Below are 21,957 nucleotides of genomic sequence, written 5' to 3'. Positions count from 1 at the left end.
GAAAGGCTTTTGTGCCCTGGAGCACCACAGAGTCCAGCTCCTTATTAAGCTCCACTGCCACCTGTAGAGTTTGCAGACATAGCAAAATGAGCTAAGTGGCAATACAATTGTATGTAAGGCAATGGAAATGCCTTTACTGGCATTCCTACACATTTAGTTAAAAAAAAAAAAAAAAGGCTGACAGTATCCTTACATTTTTCCATAATTAATTTTGTACTCCAATTTCTATTCTCTGCAGAGCTCAAATAGTTCCAAATTAAGTGTAGAGGTAAACAGTTCTTTGAATACTAAATGGGTATTAAGGACATTACAGTATTTGATCTCACTCTCACGCCATAAATGACTTGGAATTATAGAATTTTACAGTTGAATGTTACAGAAGAGTCATCTACTGTATAGAGGGAGCAAGTGACTGATCGAGGCCAGCAAGAGCTTGACATCTAAATAATCCATAACTTTGAGCAAAAATTCTCTGTAAAACATTGATTTTTCAATCAAACAGCACTTATATCATATTGCATTTTTTCTCATGTCTAGTGCTTCTCTCCTTCGATTATGTTTTTCTCTCAAATGCTAATGTGGCAACAGTTGCCCATGGAATAGTCTCATGGCCTTTGTTTTTCCCAGCGGCTTGTATAGTTAGCTGTGTTGATGTGCAGTTCTGTGTTGTAATTCTAGCCAATGGGTGTGAGAAACTGGGGTTGAAGGGGGAGGATGGAGGGAAGGGATATTTAGAGAGTTTGAGATGGACATGTATACCATGTATTTAAAGTGGATAACCCACAAGGATCAACTGTAGAGCACAGGAAACACTGCTCAGTGTCCTGACAGCCTGGATGAGAGAGGAGTTTGGGAGAGAATGGATACATGTACATGTACGGCTGAGTCCCTTCACTGTTCATCGGAAACTATCACAACAATTTTAATCAGCTTTCTAGCTCATTTGGTGAAGAATGTGCCTGCAATGCAGGAGATACGGGTTTGATCCCCGGGTCAGGAAGATCTCCTGAAGAAGGAAATGGCAACCCACTCCAGTATTCTTGCCTGGGAAATCCCATGGACAGAGGAGCATGGCAGGCTACAGTCCATCAGGTCTCAAGAGTCGGACATGACTTAGCAACTAAACCATCATACTGCAATACACAATAAAACGTTTAGAAGAGAGCTGCCCTAGGGAGGCACACCCAAATTCCTTCAGAGTTTGCATGAACCAGGAATAATTATGTTATACTTCTGTGGCTTATTGATTAAATTAATACTGCAACACGGCTTGGACTGTCCTGATGAGTCCATTACACAGTCTCACCTCTGCCTTTCTACTTCCTGAGGCTGGTCTTCTGCACTCTACGTCCCCTTTACCATCAAACTGTCCCCTAGTGTAGATCTCCTTACTGTTTTCAATGTGTAGGCAACATGTTCCATACTTTGGATATGTAATAAACGTGCGAGTAAACTCAGACGAAAACATGATGTACATAACATTGTGGGCGACCCAATACCGTTCTCTCCTCCCCTTGATGGAACCCTGGTCACAATAAGCATCATCTAAGTGATGACCAACCTGGACAGCATATTCAAAAGCAGAGAGGTTACTTTGCCGACTAAGGTCTGCCTAGTCAAGGCTATGGTTTTTCCAGTGGTCATGTATGGATGTGAGAGTTGGACTGTGAAGAAGGCTGAGCGCCAAAGAATTGATGCTTTTGAACTGTGGTGTTGGAGAAGACTCTTGAGAGTCCCTTGGACTGCAAGGAGATCCAACCAGTCTATTCTGAAGGAGATCAGCCCTGGGATTTCTTTGGAAGGAATAATGCTAAAGCTGAAGCTCCAGTACTTTGGCCACCTCATGCAAAGAGTTGACTCATTGGAAAAGACTCTGATGCTGGGAGGGATTGGGGGCAGGAGGAGAAGGGGACGGCAGAGGATGAGATGGCTGGATGGCATCACTGACTCGATGGACGTGAATCTGAGTGAACTCCGGGTGTTGGTGATGGACAGGGAGGCCTGGCGCACTGCGATTCATGGGGTCACAAAGAGTCGGAAATGACTGAGCGACTGAACTGAACTGAACTGAACTTTACAGAAGATGTAGCCCCTAAACATTATCTGATGTGTTTGTTAGTTCTGTACACTCTCTCGATGACATTCACATGCACTGTAGACTAGAAGAGTTTCCCAGATGATGCTAGTTGTAAAGAACCCACCTGCCAATGAAGGAGATCTAGGAGACCCAGGTTCAATCCCTGGGTTGGGAAGATACCCTAGAGAAGGGCATAGCAACTCACTCCGGTATTCTTGCCTGCTGCTGCTGCTGCTGCTAAGTCGCTTCAGTCATGTCCAACTCTGTGCAACCCCATAGACGGCAGCCCACCAGGCTCCCCCATCCCTGAGATTCTCCAGGCAAGAACACTGGAGTGGGTTGCCATTTCCTTCTCCAATGCATGAAAGTGAAAAGTGAAAGTGAAGTCGCTCAGTCGGGTCCGACTCTTAGCCTAGAGAATTCCAAAGACAGAGGAGCCTGGCGAGCTACAGTCTCAAAGAGTATCAGGCACAACTGAAGTGACTTAGCATGCACGGATGCAGAGTGAGAAAGAGCTTTACTATAAGATCATTGCAAGTCTAAGGTAATTTCATATCTGAGGTCATTTTGATTAAAAAAATTAACCTATCTGTGTTCATATTTGTACTGAGGACATTTTTTCCTCTAATTTTCAAATCTCTACAGCCTCCCACTTTGCATTCCCACCGTCATAAAGCTGCTAACACTCCTCTAATTTTGATTTGTTTAAAGGAAGAAAGGGGTGAAGAGTTCAAGCCGTCATTTTTATATGCCACAAATAAAATAACTCTGCTTCTTTTGCAGCACATGCAGAAGGACGAAAAGCCTCTCGGATTCCTGACAGAGCTGTCATTGTTTACCACGAGTACTGTCATAGCTGTGTGCCTTGTCATTCTATACAGCGGGGCATGGGCTGGCATCCTGCCCGACGCTGATCTGCAGATGGGAAGCTCCTCCTCTCACTTCCCAGGATAATTCCTGGGGAAAGTGTGCTCCCTAGTGTTAGCAGAGGCTTAATGGCTGGAGGGTTCCAGCTGACCACACAGAAGGGAGGTGGGTGTCCTTTCTAAGCCCTCTCCAGGTACACTTTGTGTGGTTGTCAGGCTATCCTTCTCACCAGTCATGCTGCAGACGTGACATTCCACTGCAGCAAAAGATACAACCTGCCAGAAATCACCTGAACGCTAGACGTTCTGGTGATTCTCAAGTAGGTTGACATCTTTGTGGAAGACACTTTTGAGTTATCACATTTATGACCCCCAGATACAAATTCCAATTTACTTTCCTCCTTCCTTACCTGCTTGAAAATTGCATCCCAGTGTGGAAGTAAGAAACAAACAAAAAAAATTGTCTCTTCTGTTTACACTTTTGTATAAAATCAATGTTTCTCTTTTGTTGAATTGCAAATTTAGGTAAACAATTTATGTTACCTGAAAGTGAAAGGGACAATAATAGATTCAAAGAAATGAGTCACTAAGAGGCAAAATTAAATTATCCTTCTCACTATTTTTCTAATTAAAAGCTATTCAATTTAAAACATTTTCATTGAAAGGTGCGTTTTGCTGGAAAAATTGCAGATTATAGCTCCTAGAAACAAATTTTTAATTTATTTTTCTTTAGTGAAAAAAAGTCTACCTTAAGGTTTTGAATTGTATTCAATATTATTTTTACCAAAGATGCTGGAGTTATTTATTTTTCCATCCACCTGTATATATGCATTTGCTTAGGGAGTTGTTTGATGATGTAGATCCCACTTAACAGCTCAAAATTTACTTCTACACTTAATGATTTGATAGTCATCTTTTTAAAAGTTGGGGTAATAAGTGTCACTATTCTTCAAGTTTCTTTAACAAATATGTTTCTCCCAGGACATGCATTATAACTTCATTTTGGATTCATAAAAGAAGTTGTGATGACAAAAACTGATATATGAAAGTTAGAAACATTTTCATTGTTATAAAATGAAGACAAAGATAGTCTGTGCCAGGTTATGTACATGTTTCCTAGGCATCTGATATAATAATTCCTACTAACCTCCCCCAAAACTCTAAATATTAAATATCAAGAATATTCTAATATTTTATAGAATCATGTGCTAAAAATTATAGAAATAGGGAAAACATTGAAACAATAAATTCCACTGGCTCCCTATAACTAATTCTATTTTATTCAAGGAACCTGGAAAAGAGACACGGTCAAATAAATATATATGGAATTTCCTACATTTAAGACTGCAAAAATTACTATTGTTTACTTGTTAAGTATTAGAAAGGGCTATGACAAGAATGCCTACAATTTCTATCTTTAGCTTTTAGAGTGATTTATGTCTTTATTTATATAGGTTCTCCAGTCTTCAGAGTTTGCAATACCCTCTGCACACGTGTTAAACAACCTGTACATGATATTGTGTTATACAACCTGTACACAAAACTGTGTTTATCACAATACAATAGTGTGAATATGTATTAGATAAAATAATCTAATATTAAGATCAATAAAATTACCATGATGCTTTAGAATCTATCAAAATGAAGCAAATTTTGCATGTAGAACTTTGTTAGATGTTTATCTGTGTACAAGTTACTGATTTAAGCTTACTTTCAGCCATAGTTCTCAGTTCTAGGGATCTGTCATTTGTGAGTTCAAACTTAAAATAAGAGAAACATAAAAAATACTTTAGTGAATACAATGTCTGACCATTTCAAAATGAAGCCAACTATATCATTTGCATCCAATGTCTGGCCCCTGCCTCTCCCCATCCTCCACAAAGTTGCATTAGTGAGTTCACAATGGATGGTGAGAATACTTAAAATTCATACTTAATAGAATTAATCCTTCTTTCCTAAATGTGTACTTCTTTTATAATCATATATACCTACCTTGAGTTTTTTGTTATCTTTTTCAGGGAGAGGGAAGATGGAGGAGCTAGATGGGGCTAGAGGACAAAGAGGTGTAAACTATTAGGTATAAAGTAATCTATGAGGATATATTGTGTAACATGAGAGAGATAGTCAGTATTTTACAATAACTATCAATGGAGTACATAACCTTTAAATACTGTGAATCATTATATTGAACACCTGTAACATAAAATATTGTGCATCAACTGTACTTCAATAAATATGGACATAGATAAAAATATTAATAAAACCAAAAAAGAAAAAAAAGTCAGTAAAATGTGGTAGGTTGAGGGGCTTGAGGGAATAAATACATGACAACCTTGTTTCTCAATTAGAGATAATACCAGGAGTTAGATGGATGGAGATTAAACATTCCCCTTGTTACCTGAAAACATCTGTACTGGAGAAGGTGAATTTTCTAATACTCACTCAAACATTGACTACTCTCCTCCGATCTGACATGGTAGAAAAGCAGCGAATGAGTGCCCTCTGAATGAATGACCATACCAAAGCAATGAAGACAGGAGCTGCTCAACCAGGGAGGCAAGCCTTGCCTCTAACTCATCAATGAGATATTTATGTCACATCTCTCCCAAGATGAGAAGCAAAACGAGGAGCAGCAGAAGGAAGCCAGAGATGCTATTGCTATTATAAAATCTCCCTCCTCGTTACAGGAAAGAAGCCTGGCTTCTCTCCATCTTGAAAAACAAGAACTAACATTCCCAAGCTGAAATCTGAAATAACTTGGATTTCTTGAACCCCCTGAGTCTTTTAAAGCTGGCCACAAACTTTTTTTATTGTAAAAAAATTCCATAAATATTCTTGGAAATTATTTTAAATCCATAACAAACAAATCCAGAGATAACTTCTACTTGCCAAACATACTGTTCTGAGGCAAATTAATCACTTGAATATCAGAGTTTTTTTGGATCGATATGTGTTAGCCATGCAGTTGTATCCAACTCTTTGGGACCCCATGGACTGTAGCCTGCCAGGCTCTTCTGTCAATGGAAATCTCTAGGCAAGAATACTGGAGTGGGTTGCCATTTCCTCCTCCAGGGGATCTTCCCAACCCAGAGATTGAACTCAGTTCTCCTATATTGCAGGCAGATTCTTAACTGTCTGAGCCACCAGGGAAGCCCCATTGGATCTGATAATTTCACTCAATCCCAGAAAAATTCAAATGATATATTGTGAGAGTCAAACAATTTTTTATTTTTCTTTTTTTTTTTTTTGCTTTTCAACTCTATTTTTTAAAATATGCAGTATTTGATATTTAGGTTAATATTTTCCTAAGAAATGTAATGAAACTATTATTTTCATTTGCATAAAGTATCTAGAATCCCATATGAAAACATTGTATGGTTTCCTTTTTTTCAATCTAATATTTCAAATGCATTACAATTTAGCTGTAGATATTAAATAACACTAAAATCTGCATAGTAACATCAAAATTCTGTCTGCATTTTCATTTTACATTCACGTGATACCATGGAAGTCTTTTGTCAAGAGTGAGGTTGAAATTGTTTAAATATTTCCTCTTTGGGAAAGAGAGCTCTTGAAATTAGACAATAGTCTATGCTTACTGACATGAATCAATTAGCTGCAGCTGTAAGGAAAAGACAGGGCGTGGATCATGAGCAAGGCTAAACGTGTCACTCTCCAAATTTAAAATGATACAAAACCAGGAGGAATAAGCAATATAACAGTTGATGACAAGATTGAGATTCAGGTTGTCTCAAAAGACTGGAATGCTGGATGAACACCAAGAATATGAAATCTGATCAGATGAATCTCAAGCCATGCCTTGGGTTTAAAATAAGAGAAAAATAAATGCAAAGTAGTGGAGAGTGCAGACAGTAGTGCATGGTTATCAGATCTGACTTGGCCACGACTCAATAATCACCAGCAGAGCCAAGAGGCCAGCGCAAACAAAAGCATATGCTGCGTTAGAAGAAACTGAGCACACAGAACTGTGGGCAGCACTGACTTCACTTTGGAACGCTCCGTATATGTATCTGAAACACTAGGCTTCATATGTGAAAAGGAAATTGATGAGTAAAAATAGAATTTTTATGGTAAAACAACTGAAAGCCTTAGATTGTTAACATGGAAAAAAAGATTAATTTTGAAGACAAAAAGCATGATGACTGATTTCAAGTGGTTAATGGCTTCTCTGAAGAAGCATAAAGAGCTACCTTTGTTCTAATACTTCATAGAACGGGACTAAAAATTAATAACCAAGCTAGAGAATACATTTCAGTACTTTGTTGTTGTGGCTGTTTAGTCACTGAGTCGTGTCGGACTCTTCTGTGACCCAATGGAATGACAGTGGCCCACCAGGCTCCTCTGTCCGTGGGATTTCCCAGGCAAGAATACTTACTGGAGGGGATTGCCATTTCCTTCTCCAGGAGATCTTCCTGACCCAGGGATCCAATCTGTGTCTCCTACATTGGCAGGTGGATTCCTTACCAGTGAGCCACCAGGGAAGCCCCATTTCAGTACTTATTACATAGTAAATGCACAGTTGAAATGGTGAATGAGTTAATGACCAAAGAATTTTATCATACTTTTGTCTGTGAAACAATGAAACAGGCTACCTAATAAGACAGTTCAAAGAGGGCCCTCAAGTATAAGATAATTAATGTTTCAACTTTTGTCAATTTGGTCAATGAGTTATTGCCATGCCTTTCCATACTTCCTCTAATTCTATGCATTTCTATAATCATTTCATTTTTCATGATAAAATAATTCTATATAAATCCATGTTGGTTTCCATTTCTTGAAGAATCTTAGGAGGCATGCTTAAAATGGAGAAAATAAGTAATTCTCCAATAAAAGTTTCTTAGTGACAATTTTACAATAGCCATGAATGACTAATTGGAAATCTACTCATCTTTATCATAAATATTCACAGGCAAGAGAACAAGATGTGCCCGATACATTTATACTTCTGCAATGGGAGAATATATTTCATGTGGAAGGTTCCTGGTTTTGTGTGTATGACTGTCTGTAAGGGAGACATCATTAAAATGTCTGACCAGTGTTACTCTCAGCTCATCAGTACAGTTCACCAAAGTCTCACTGGTTGTGTATCTCAAAAATTTGACTTCTCTTTTCCTGGTCTAATGTTCTTAGACTTGCCTGGTAGCTCAAATGATTAAGAATCCACCTGCAGTGCAGGAGACCCGGGTTCCATCCTGGGGTCAGGAATATCCCCTAGAGAAGGGAATGGTGATGCACTCCAGTCTTCTTGCCTTGAGACTCCTATGGACAGAGGAGCCTGATGGGCTGCAGTCTATGGGGTCACAAAGGGTCGGACATGACTGAAGCAACTGAGTATGCAGTGTTCTTGTAGTACAGAAGTTATGAGCTCAAATATCCACTTCTCTCTTCATGGAGGGATTAATTCTCTCCACTTTTGCTTAAAAATACACACAGATATCAGCAAGTGAACAAGAGGTTAAAGTTAGAAAGACAAAGAATATATGTATAAATCTGGGGTAAAATTCTTTACATTTTTTTCACTAACAGTCAACTATGCATAATGGATTAGACTATCTCTGCCATGGTCCTAATTGGCTGTTAAAATGGCTTAGACCATTGATTTCAGTTTGTGCTAAGTTTGATTTTTTTTTTTTTTTTTGGACTTCTTGAAATTGCCCAAGGTGAAAAGGGCTCAGGTATACATAATTTATGAATTGATTATCATATTATCCAGATAAACGTATCTGGCCTCCAGGCTATTTGGGTGTTACCATATAAAGTGCACCTCATTTAAATTCATCAACTTTCTCTCTCTAGGTGCATGGTTTGCCATCCTGCATGAAATACTTTAAAGTAAATAAAAATCATGAAATAAAGGAAGTGAAAAAATCAGAATATGCTTTCATGTTGAAATAATTTTGCTTCACTTTTTGTATTATAAAAACAAACATTTTTGATAAGTGATTAAAATATATTGATGCCCTCTCTAAAATAAAATTAATTATAAGCGTAATGATTCTTTTAATCTGATCAGTCTTTTCCTATGTAAAAATAAGAAATAACACAAAAGAGACAACATAGTGAGAAATAGACATAAAATTAATACTAAAATTTTTTTGCTTTGGAGAAGATTCACTATGAAATGAAATCTAATCCCAATTGGGGGAGAGAGAAGAATCACTTTTTATTCTCTTCCCAACTTTTTCCTGAGACAGTGCTTATGCAAATATTTTGTTGGACTCTCCTGAATGTCAAAAGAAAACTCTTGGAAATAGGAAGTCGTTATATTGTTATATGCTCCAGTAGGCTGACATCAGCAAGTGCTTTTTAAAGTACAGAAAAGCAGCATTCATCATTGCTGCAATGAATGACTGATAAAAGAATTTTGATTTACTAAAGATTTCACGTTCCCCTCATTTTTAATCATTTTTGGTGGATCTCATCATTCTATTCATGAAATTAACATCTAAATTCTACGTAATGCAAAGTCCATTAATATCAGGAAAGGAAAATTATGGCTATGAGGTCTAGGTGGAGGATTTTTTAGAAGGAGAGAAGCATATATTTACACGAGGATTTCATAAAAATAATGTAATCCCCTGTGCTATTCTTTGTGTTAAAGTGGTCTCTCTGCGGCTGTCATCTATAAGTAGTAATTACCGACCTTCCTCCTTTCTAAATGAACCCTATTTTTGTTCTAAATGACAGTGTGTCTGGTCAACACAACACATCTCCTCCCAGACTTGCTTAAGGCTAAGGCTAATTACGTGACCCAGTTTGGGCCAGAGGGATGTAACTGCAACTTAACCAAAGCGAGGTTACTAACATAATGCTTGTTGAGTAAAACTAATTCAGTGGATATATGCCTTTAGTTTTTGTCTTTTTCCTTTTTTTTCCCCCTACCTGTAATGCCAACAGAAAACTGGAGGTGGGGTGGCCAAGTGGCAAAGATGAAGACAAAATAGACATAAATATCTATAGAGGAGATGCCAGAGGTGGAAACGAGAAGACCGCTCAGGCCCCCAGTTACCTCCATGTGAATGTCGCTTGTATGTCTTGGTACCCAGTGAGGTGGCGAAAACCACTGTCTCATTAAGCCATGCTTCCTGAAGATTTTAGATTTTCTGAACAACAATAATTAGGCTATTTTAATAATTTTTCTTTCGATACAAATACAGTTCTTAGATAATTTGAGCCTTGGGAAGAATAATGTGTTTCAGGTGGTGAGAATTCTCAGAAAAGAACTGAAACGTGCTGTAAAATAATACTACTGCTTCGGAAATAATAAAATTTGACTTGGAGATGTATATTAAATATGGAGAAATTTACAGTTGCTGCTTAGAAGTGTTTAAAGTGTGAAGATTATTGGAGAACATACTAAATATGACGAACCCAAGGGATGAAAAAAAGTTAAGACAAGAAAAAGGAAGTGAAAAGCTATTAGAAAAAAAAAACACATAAACTTATATAAGAAAGTTTTGTTGTATTTTTTTAGTTTTACCAATAAATTTCAAGTCATATAGTACAAGGGCCATGTGTGTATTAATAGCAAGCATAGGGTAAGCTATATTTAAAGCTTATTTATTTATTTTTTTAAAGCTTATTTATTTATGAGTAAATTTATTCACTTCATCAAGTTTCCATTCACAAATACTGAATATTTATTAACTGTCATGGACTGTTGTAGGCCCTACAGATATGAAAGGAAACCATATAAGCAATATTCATGTCTTCATTGAACACATATTACAACAAAAATAAATGAAAACAAAAGTTATGGTGACTGGGATAGGCTCACCTTAGATAGATCAATCAGTAAATCTTTCTCTAAGGAGGTGACTTTTTAAAGCAGATATTGGTTGGCCAAAAAGTTCATTTGAGTTTCTATGCAAGATGTGATGGAAAACCCAAATGGACTTATTGACCAACTAAATATATTGGAATAGGTTTATCTAAATTAGATGGCATATTTTATAGATACAGAAAACATATAATGTTGTATATACATAATTTCCATTGTGTGTATATTTCTCTCTGTGTGTCTGTCATGTATATATATATATATATATATATGAATAAGTGTCATCAGAAACATGTGAAAAACAACAAATTCCTGTTTCAGACCCTTATCCTTGGATGATTAATTGGCCATCTCAACCACAAATGTTGCCTACAGATTCAGGCAGGAGGTGGATAGCCGCCTCATTCCCCCTGGGTAAAGGAACTAGAGATTCATTCTCTATTGACCAAAATTCCAAGAAAAGAAAATCAGGGCAATTAAGAGGGGGGAGGTTGGGCCCTGCTCAGACCACATATTTCTCATTCTCGAAGTCAGGGAGCCTCCCTGACCACACATGCCCAGGAAAGGCTCTTCAGAGGCCAAAGGGGGAGCAATGTCAAGGGATATTCTACCCAGAAGACTTTCTGGTAAAATCCCTCGTGGCCAACAGATGCAAGCGCACACATGAGAGGATCCTGAGATATATCAGACATGGGTTGTGAGCCAGGCAAATCAAAATGACTCGCCAAATGAAAACCAGAAGAAACGCCCCATGTAAGTGATTTAAACGGCCATGCAGGCAGGCGCGACTCAGAGACTCTCTCTCTGAGACTGTCCAGGTGTCTCTCCACATGTATTATACTTTTTCCTCAATAAATACTTGTTTCACTACTTTCTGTTTTTGTAGAAATTCTTTTCTGCAAAGCCAAAGGCCAGGGCCCTTGCCACTGACCACTGGACTAGTTCCTAGGATCTGGTGTTTTCACTGCAGTGACCCAGCCCGATCTCTGGTTGGGAACCCAAGCCTGACTCCAAGCCATTGCAGGCTGAGGCCACTTGAGATCAACTCTATGACAAGCACTGTGAGATATCAATATTTTTTAAAAAATGGAAAAAAGCAGCTTCTACCCTCGAGTATCTCACAACCCAGAGGGGAGAAAGGCAAGTAACAACGGTAAAAATGCATATATTTAAGGGTCAGTCACTCAGTCATGTCCAGCTCTTTGCCACCCCATGGACTGTAGCCCACGAGGGTCTTCCATCCATGGGAATTCCCAGGCAAGAACACTGGAATGGTTTGCCATTTCCTTCTCCAAGGGAACTTTCTGACATAGGGATCAAACCCAGGTCTCCTGAATTTCAGGCAAATTCTTTACCATTTGAGCCACAAAAACCACATACAAATTTTCTTAGTAAGAAGACTGTCTTTTATTAAGCTAAATATCTTGATCAGTCATTTTGCTTGGCTTTAATTGAAGGGCTATGTGACAGACTTAATTTGTCATGAGGAATAAAATAAAAAATCTGGAGTTTCATTGGGAATCCAGAGGCATGGGATGAAGTAAGTGATACTGACAGAAGAGAAGAATAGGACACAGGAACGTGATGTGGCCCCCAACTTTGGAAATGGACGAGAGAGTCCTTCTGGACAAAGACAGTGATGGTACACCTTTCAGCTTGAAGGTTTAACAGGTATATAGTCAGTTCATGTCATTCTACATTCTATTACACAGCTGCTTAATACATTTCTTTGGAATTGCCCTTTAGCCATTTCATCTATATTTATACAGATATAGATATGGATCTTTTTCAATGCATATTCATTTTCTCTCTAGCACAGTGGTCATCTAATTTAAATGGCTAACAGAGTATGAATATATATCATAGGTATATGAAAAGAGAACACTTCCATTACTCTGGTTTTTCCTATTGTATTCATACTTAATTTACAATAATAGGGCATTACATTATTAGTTTAAAAATTGCTAAGCCCATAAACAAAGTAAACAGAAGATGAAATACATCATTGAAATTAAGTGCTCTGAGTGGAGGAAACTTTTCTAAACCACAGTACACTTTACCTACCTTTATGTAAAACCATTTGCCTTGAAATTCTTCCTTAATTTCATTATCCCCATTTTCGTGTCATTATTTATCCTATAGTGAACATGAACATGTTGTTTGCTCAGTCGTGTCTGACTCTCTGTGACCCCATGGACTGTAGCCCACCAGACCTCTGTCCATGGAAATCTCCAGGCAAGAAGACTGCAGTGGGTTGTCATGCTCTTCTCAGGGAATCTTCCTGACCTAAGGATTGAACCAGGTTCTCCCGCATTGCAGGCAAATTCTTCACCATCTGAGCCATCAGCGGTAGTATTAATCCTCCTTAGATCCTCTTTAATTCTTACTTTGTTTTATTTTCTAACCAAAATAAATGCTAAACAGTGCTGAGGTCCTTTCTAAGCACCAGAATTTTCTGAGAGCTGAGGGAATGCATTTCCTTTGTCCTTCTTGCCTCTGCAGCACCGCATGCCAACAACTTGCCTTGGAGAAGATTTTCATTTGTTCTTCTTGTTGCTAAGCCCTATCAGCTAGTTAGTAACAATAATGGTTGTGGTAAATACTATTTAGAGAATGCTTGCTATTGCACTGTCTAAATGAATCTGAACCACAAAAGATGTAAGAAACATCTTTACTTAGCAGATGAGGAAACTGTCAGAAAAAATTACACTCAAGTTTATACAGCTCTTGCAAATACCATATAATTAGTATTGTGATTTCTGCATAAGTGGCAGCTAAAAACATTTGCTGAAATAAAAAGAAATGAATATATGAATGCATATAATTATGACTTCAGTGCAAAACCTACTGGAGGAGTGGCTTGTAGAAACCAACAAAACTGTTTCCAGTAACTAAAGGTGACCTAGATGCTGGCTACAAGCTGTAGTATGACCAGGAGACTTCACCATATGGAAACATTTATTGAAAAAGACCCTAAGAAAACTAGGCATTTCCATTGACAGGAGAGAGAGGGAAAGCTACCCTCAGTTCCACTGTCTTTTCAATGTGGTAGAACTTTCCCTTTTCAAAGGGTTGCCTCATCAATGTAAACTTTAAAATATTTACTATTACTATTGCATATCTTTCTATGCAATTTATTTCAGAGATAATTATTTTCAAAATGCTAATCTTGGCAAATTGCTGATCCGGTTGGTGGCTCCAGTATTTTAAGTGTTTAGAATTCTTTGTAGGTGTGTATACATTTTGAATTTTGCACAAACCCATCAATAGAAGCCTGAAGGTTGATATCTGCATGTTAACTGCAATGAAAAGGTTTAATTTTGAGATTATAAAGATAATACTGCTATATCATTTTCATACTATATAGACAATATTGTAAAACCAAGAGGAAGCTGAATACTCTAGTGTAATGTTCAGCAGTAACTTGAGTGATTTCTAAGTGACCACAAGTCAGAAGGTTCATTTTTATATTTCCTCTCTCATCTTTAAACATATTTTGTTAGGCAGGATCTCCCAAATAACTATCCCTTTTATTTCACTTGTTTCATCTGCATTCTTAAGAAACAATAGATAAATAAATAAAGGAAACAAACCAAAGATACCCCAAAGTGAAACTCTGGCAGTAAAAGCAAGATCTCAAAAGTATTCAATTTGTGAAACTTTACAATTAAAAAAAATGATAATTATTGCACACTTTACAGCATCTTAGGATTGGGGGATAGTCCAAAGACTCTTCTATAACTTCCAATTCTTCAGTTTAAATCGTCTCAAAGCTATTCTTGAACAATTCCAGATTTGAGGATCCATAATCCATGTTTTTAGAAAGTTAATTATCATTACCTCTGAAATGATTGGCAAAGTGAGATGTGTGCATGAGTAAAATGAATGTCATTTTCTCTTTTTGTGCAATAGCAGGCATTGGTTTGGGGGACCCTACATCCATTCCTCCCTTTGGTCACCAAAGATTTCCTGATTTCAAAATATCTACCCTTTTGGTACCTATAGCTCTTTTAAAATTGAATGATTCAAGTCATATCTCCTAATTCAGACCAATGAGAGTAAGCAGAAATCTTCTGTGGACTTCTGGAAAAGTTTGAGCTTACTTTTCTATCAACACTTCCATAAGCAGCCCTGCCTCACTCCTACTAAATGGTACCTTTTATAGATATGTGATCTGATAGTACTTTCGACATCAGGCTACTGGTTGGAAAGATCAGGCTTCAGAAAGAAAGTTTAGCCTGGAAAACTAGGCCAATTCCTGCTAGTTTCTGCAGTAGTAAACAGCAGGTCATAGAAATATAAATTCCATTTTCTTCAATCCAGTTTCATTCGGGAGAAGCAAATAGAATCTAATATGTTGCTGAAAAAAATTTAAGCATGCAAAATAAAAAATATATGACATACTATACAGCTCATTCTAGTTACATAAAGTCAAAGTCAAATTCCCAATGACACATGAAAGAACACAATTCTGACACTTTTTCATGTTCTCAAAACATGCTCCTTTTGTTTACAATTAAGCACAAGATCTATTGGTGTAGTTCATTGAACATCCAATTGAGTTTAAAGATCCTTGGCATTAGTTTGCCTAATAATTTTCAACTCTGACTCATTCATATTATCTGTCTGAGACTCCCAACAGAATCAGTATTCCAGTCTTATTTCTTTGTTGAGGAAAAAGTAAATACATTGGAAGTATTTTGAAAATGAGCAAACACATTAAACGGGGCTTTCCAGGTAGTTCAGTCATATAGAATCCACCTGCCAGTGCAGGAGACTGTGGGTTCAACTCCTGGGTCAGGATGACCCCCTGGAGAAGGAAGTGGCAGCCCACTCCAGTCTTCTTGCCTGGGAAATCCCATGGACAGAGGAACCTGGAGGGCTATAGGCCACAGGTTCACAAACAGTTGAACAGTACTGAGCAATCATGCAAATACTTTAAATAGATAAAAAGGGAGTACTGTGAAAATTGGACTTTGGGCTTTTTCATTCAGCAGGTGTCCAGAATTAAAAGAGCATGTGGACATCAGTAGGTAAATTTATAAAACTCACTATAAACTCACTGAGGGCAAAGGGGGCTATATTTGTTTACATCTCAGTATTTCATAAATGTCTCTGATTTTTCCAAAAATTTAAAAGGCACTTAAGATGCATTTGTATAATGAATACATGATTTTCCAAAACCCCAATTAAAAAATTTAATGTGTCTCATCAATACTAAGACAGCTTTCATTTTAATAGAGAGCAATTGAAAACTGTGAAAGTTCAGTAGGGTTGTTCCACTTGGGTTTTTATGATTCTGCAAAGACAATATCAGAGATGTTTCTAAAATAAAAGTGCCATCAGTTCTGTTCAGTACCCAACTATTTAGTTAAGCCTTTCGATTATTTGGACTAAAACCATTTTATTAAATAAGTTGGACTGAGCATAATGTGAATTAAAACCTTTGTTTTTCCTCTCCTCCTCATACCCTAACACCTTATTCAGGGCACGCTTCTTTATACTCCATTCATCCAGCTCTCTGATAGGGTGGGTAAGTCTTACAGTCACTCTGAAAAAGCTGAAACTGCTCGCCTTCCTCTCAAACATGAAAGCATCCTCGTCTCATACTTTCATCTTGACTTGGTGGGAAGTTATTTATTCTTGAAGCTTATGGCTCTTAATCTGCACAGGCTGCTTGAGACGGCAGCTCCCACTGGAAAAGCAGCACGTGAGCAGTTTTTTCCTTATTTGTCTCCTCCCCACCCCATGGCTCCTGTTCCTGACCCCTTCCTGTGAGAGAGCAGAGCAGAGATGAGAAGCCAAGGGGTACCTGATCAGGACCGCACAGCAGTGCCTCTGCACCAGCCCCCCGGGAGCGGCGGGGGTGGGAGGCTGACTCCTAGTTTCAGGGGGAGTTTGGGCATGTTACTTGGTCATCTCCCCCTGGAAATGTTGAAGTTGGCACCAGTATGTTGGCTTGGGCTACGTGACTCTCCCGATCCCCCACTACAAGGAAAAAACACCCCAAAATCTAAATAACAGCCCTCATAATCAATTGAGCCTCAAATTCCTCCTTTTATCTCATTGCATATCTAATTGGTCACAAAGTCCTGCGATCTCTAGGTCTTATGATCTGTAATATCCCAACTCTTCACTGGGTTACTTTATTCCTAAAGTATACTTTTGTCTAATATTAATATTGTGGAGCCAGATTTATTTCAGTCTCCTAGAGTAATATTTTTATCCTTATTATCTGAACCTTTTCATATCTTTATATGTATCTGAGTCCCTACTAAGCTGTCTAGATTTTATGTTGATTCAATATGGCTATGTAGGTCTTGGAAAGTATTTTTCTTCTAATATGATGATGGGAGTATTAGAATTTTGAAAAAATTATATTATTTTGCATTTTCTGCTTGCCGTCCTTTACTTGACTATTTTTGTTTTTGTCTACTTTCTATTGAATTAACCCATTTTAAAAAAAGTATTTTCTTTTGTTGCCACCACTATGTGAAAATTTTACATTCTATCATTTTAAAACTGTGTGCATTTTGATTTGGTAAAACCTTTATTCTAGTAACATTTGTATCTAAAGAAGCAGTCCAAATTCCAGTCCCTCTCTAGCTTTTTAATATATGTAATTTCCCTTCACAATGCCATTTGACACTGCTTTAAATATTTCTGTTCATCATTTATTTCAGCCTATTACAGTGTAAGTTCCAGAATCTTGTTTGACATCATCACTGCATATTCCCCCTGCCTAAGCACTGCTTGGCATATCCTAGACATCAAATAGGTAAATTCTTAATGAATACTTAGGAAATGTTACTTGGTTTCATTAAAGCAGCATGATCAAATGGATTGAACAATACCAACAAACACTATTTCTAGGTAAACAAAGTTGAACTTTTAACTTGGTGACAGTGTAGACATTGATGAGAAATCAAGAGGAGAAAGAAACTGTGTAATTATTATTTTTCCTTTTTTTAAGAGTGGGCAGATATTCTGTATGTAACAATCAGCTGAAATAGAAACCCTCTCATACTTTAGAAAAAGTTAATCTCAGAGATTTTTAAATATTCTGTTTAATAAATACTGCATGTATGGTAGTCTCTAGGCCCATCCATGTAGCTGCAAATGGCACTAAGAAACACAAAATTTCTAACATCTTTTTAAAAATAATAACAACGGTTTTATGGTATGTATATAAACTGGATGCTTTGGGAAGCTGTTAGAAAAAATAAGCTCACCAATGCAAATATTTACTCTTCCTTGCATTTTATTAAACACTCTGGAGTTAAGGAAAGTAGGACATGGAAATGGTGCTGTAGGCCAAGGCTCGTGATATATTTGGCCTGAGGGATCATGGCCAGAGTGTGCTCTTGTCTGTTCATTTCAAGACACTCTCCCCAGACTTGATTCTCTACTCTTGGGACCCTTTAAAAGTTCAGAAATGTTTTAAAGTTTCAGTATGTTTTGAAGGTGGTTTTGAGGTTTCCTTTTTCCTTATATTCCACACACTTTTATATTCGATCTGGAGCCATAACTTCAATTATTTGAATACCACCAGTGTATTGAATAGAAAGAAGTTTGGCTAATTTTGACAGATTGCCATTAAATTGTGCAGACATAAGGAAAATTAGGCATACACTTTTCATCCCCATATCTGCTGGCTCATTAAAGCCTTTCCTCAATATGTCTTGTAGTCCTGCCAAACATAAATTAGTGCATTTTATAATAGTGAAAATTCCCCAGAAGTTCTAAGTCTAATATTTATTTTAAATATTAATTCAAATGTTTGATTCCATTTACACTTCCAAAAGGTTGCAAAACTAAAACAAATCAATAAGAAAAAGTATTGACAATACCAGTGTGTTCAAGCATGAACATTTAATCCGCAATAGAAGAAATTCAATAATAACAAGCACAATGTTTAATCTTGGTGGCCAAAGTCATGCAGATTATACTAATAGCTAATATTTATTGAGGGGCTTCCCTGGTGGCTCAGAAGGTAACTGCCTGAAATACAAGAAAACCAGTTTTGATCCCTGGGTCTGGAAGATCCCCTAGAGAAGAAAATGGTGAACAACTCCAGTATTCTCACCTGGGAATCCCATGGACAGAGGAATCTGGTGGGCTACAGTCTATGAGGTCCAAAAGAGTTAGATATGATTTAGCAACTAAACGATAACAACCTTGTATGTCAGACATGAGTCTAAGAACTTGGCCTGAATTAGCTAATTCAATCATCACAATGATCCTATTAGGATAGCACCGTTATAATTAAAATTTCCATTTTATTAATAAAGATTTCATGTGTAGCAAGTGGTGAAGCTTGAATATAAAACCAAGCTATGCCGACCTCAGAGAGCACATACTTAGCCAAAACACAGTTCTGCCCATTCAGCCCCATCTACTAATGACAGTTTGCATAAATGCCCATATAAAACTGCTTGTTTTCCACAGAACTGAGCAAATGAACTTTTTGCATTTAGCTCAGAGACATGCAAACAAATGTTCATCCAAAATCGCGTGCTTGTCAGCTTTGTTTATGATAGTCAAAGACTGAGAACAACCAAGATTTCTCTCAATAGGTGAATGGCTATAAGTAAACTGTGTCACATACATACCATGGTAGACAGCAATACAGAAATGAACTAGGGACTTCGCTGGTGGGCCAGTGATTGAGAGTCCACCAGTGCAATACAGGGGATGCAGGTTTGATCCCTGGTGGGGGAACTAAGATTCCACATGCTGTGAGGCAACTAAACCCGTGTGCTATAATGAAGGTTCCCATCCCACATGACAACAAAAATCCCACATACCACAGCTAAGACCCAACACAGCAAATAAACAAATACATACATTATTTAAAAGGAATGAATTACTGATGCACAGCTCAGATGGCTCTTTTATGGTAACTCTGTTGAGCGTGAAAAACTAATCTCAAAGGCATATTATCCTGTAGCACTGCATGTATATAATATTCTCAAGCTGACAAAATTATACTCATGGAAAATAGACTGGAGGTTACCTGAAGGTTGGTGATGGTGGTAGAGGGGTAGCATGAGGGAATCTTATGGGGGGGGGCAACAGTTTTATATCATGATTGGGGTGGTGTTACAGGAGTCTACACAAGTGATGGGTTGCACAGAGCCACACACGCACACCGTCAGCAGCTTATCAGCTTATCCTCCACTGTTTCTTGGGATTTGCTCAAACTCATGTCCATTGAGTTGGTGATGCCATCCAACCATCTCATCCTCTGTCACCCCCATCGCCTCCTGCCCACACACAAAGTACAAATGAAACTGGTAAAATCCAAATAAGCTCTGCATAGGGCTACAATCCACAGGGCTGCAAAGAGCTGGACGTGACTGAAGTGAATCAGCATGCACACACACACACACACAGCACCAGAGTCAGTGTGTTGGTGTTGAGATTGTAGGATAGTGATGCAGGATATTATTATATTGGAGGAACTTGTGGAGAGGGTATAAGGGGCCCCCATCTGCAGTGTTTTGTAAATTCCTGTGAATCTATATGCTGTTGTTCAGTCAGTTACTATGTCATGTCTGACTCTCTGCAAGCCCATGGACTGTAATACACCAGACTTCCCTGCCCTTCACTATCTCCTGGAGTTTGCTCAAATTCATATCCATTGAGTTTGTGATGCCATCCAACCATCTCATCCACTGTCATCCCCTTCTCCTCCCACCTTCAATCTTTCCCAGCATTAGGGTCTTTTCCAATGAGTCAATTCTTCGCATCAGGTGGCCAAAATATTGGAGCTTCAGCTTCAGCATCAGTCCTTCCAATGAATATTCAGGGTTGATTTCCTTTAGAATTGACTGGTTTGATCTCCTTGCTGTCCAAGGGACTCTCAAGAGTCTTATGCAACACCACAACTCAAAAGCATCAATTCTTCAGCGCTCAGCTTTCTTAATGGTCCAACTCTCACATCTTTATAAAAGTAAAAAGGAAGGGAAAACAATCCTATATCTGCTTGACTTTGCCCTCAAATTCTAACTAGTATTTAGTCACTTGATCTCTTTAGGCTTTTCTATCAATAAATTGTGGGAAATAACATTATTGTTCAAAGGAATATTGCAAACTTGCCAAATTATATGACATAATACACGTGAAAGCACTTTATTTCTTTGAAGGTGGGGGAGATATTTATGACAAAATTCACTGGCCTCATCATTACCGTAGCCATTTTTCTGCTACACAGAGACAAGTGATATTCTTATGGAAACTGTAATTCAATATACTTTACAAGGCTGTGAGCTGAATGAATTTATATAAATCCATATAATAAACTCCATGAGCAGAAATGATCTAAAATCTTCTGTACTCTGTCCCTAACAACGATTCCCTTTGTAACTCTGGGACCTTTACTTATCAGCACCCAAGTAGTGCTTTCATGAGCAAATAGTATACAATATTTGAAGTCGAATGCATTCACACCCCTTTAAAAATTCCCAGTTAATTGAATTTGCCTCTCACAATCATACAGGAGTAGTACTTTGTATAGTGAAATCACTACTATATTTGATATATTGGTCATGACAACATATTTACCACAAACAAGAGAGAGACTTTTAAATGACAGTTTTCAAGCAGGAGGTTTTCAAAGGGAGCTTTCTGAATAGTGTGCTTAAGGCGATGGCACCCCACTCCAGTCCTCTTGCCTGGAGAATCCCATGGACGGAGGAGCCTGGTGGGCTGCAGTCCACAGGGTCGCGAAGAGTCGGACACGACTGAGTGACTTCCCTTTCCCTTTTCACTTTCATGCACTGGAGAAGGAAACAGCATCCCACTCCAGTGTTCTTGCCTGGAGAGTCCCAGGGACAGGGGAGCTCGGTGGGCTGCCATCTATGGGGTCACACAGAGTCGGACACGACTGAAGTGACCTAGCAGTAGCAGCTTCCTGGAATAAATATCTGTGGCATTCTAGTGGTTTCCAAAGGAAAAATACAAAAAATTTAATTATAACCTTAGGATTTTTCTTCTTAAGGGGATTTACCAAGAGGCAAGACAGTAGTCAAAACTTACATTTTTAACAAAAAGTTTGCTACTATAATATGAATTAAAGCTTGTCTGATACAAAATATATATCTGAGTGTTCAAACATAACATTTAACCAGACATTAAGTGTACCAAGTCATGTCCATCATGATTTTCTTAACTGCAAACCATGAAATGGTCTGAGAAATATTAGAATTAGA

At 37.9% G+C, this 21,957-nt stretch overlaps 1 long non-coding RNA gene across 1 annotated transcript; it reads right to left on the bottom strand.

Moving 5' to 3' along the window:
* Nucleotides 1–834: 834 nt before the first annotated feature.
* LOC120883401 lies at nt 835–21,718 on the bottom strand. Its single transcript, XR_005725766.1, has 3 exons — nt 21,708–21,718; nt 20,628–20,634; nt 835–934 (listed from the first exon to the last, which is right to left on the bottom strand). It is a non-coding gene; the product is annotated as an uncharacterized LOC120883401 (long non-coding RNA).
* Between the last annotated feature and the right edge of the window lie 239 nt (nt 21,719–21,957).

This window comes from Oryx dammah, unplaced genomic scaffold (genome assembly GCF_014754425.2).
Source record: "Oryx dammah isolate SB20612 unplaced genomic scaffold, SCBI_Odam_1.1 HiC_scaffold_24, whole genome shotgun sequence".
Classification (NCBI taxonomy): domain Eukaryota; kingdom Metazoa; phylum Chordata; class Mammalia; order Artiodactyla; family Bovidae; genus Oryx; species Oryx dammah.
Note: the sequence above shows the minus strand (reverse complement) of the source record. Positions and strands in the feature narration are given on the sequence as shown.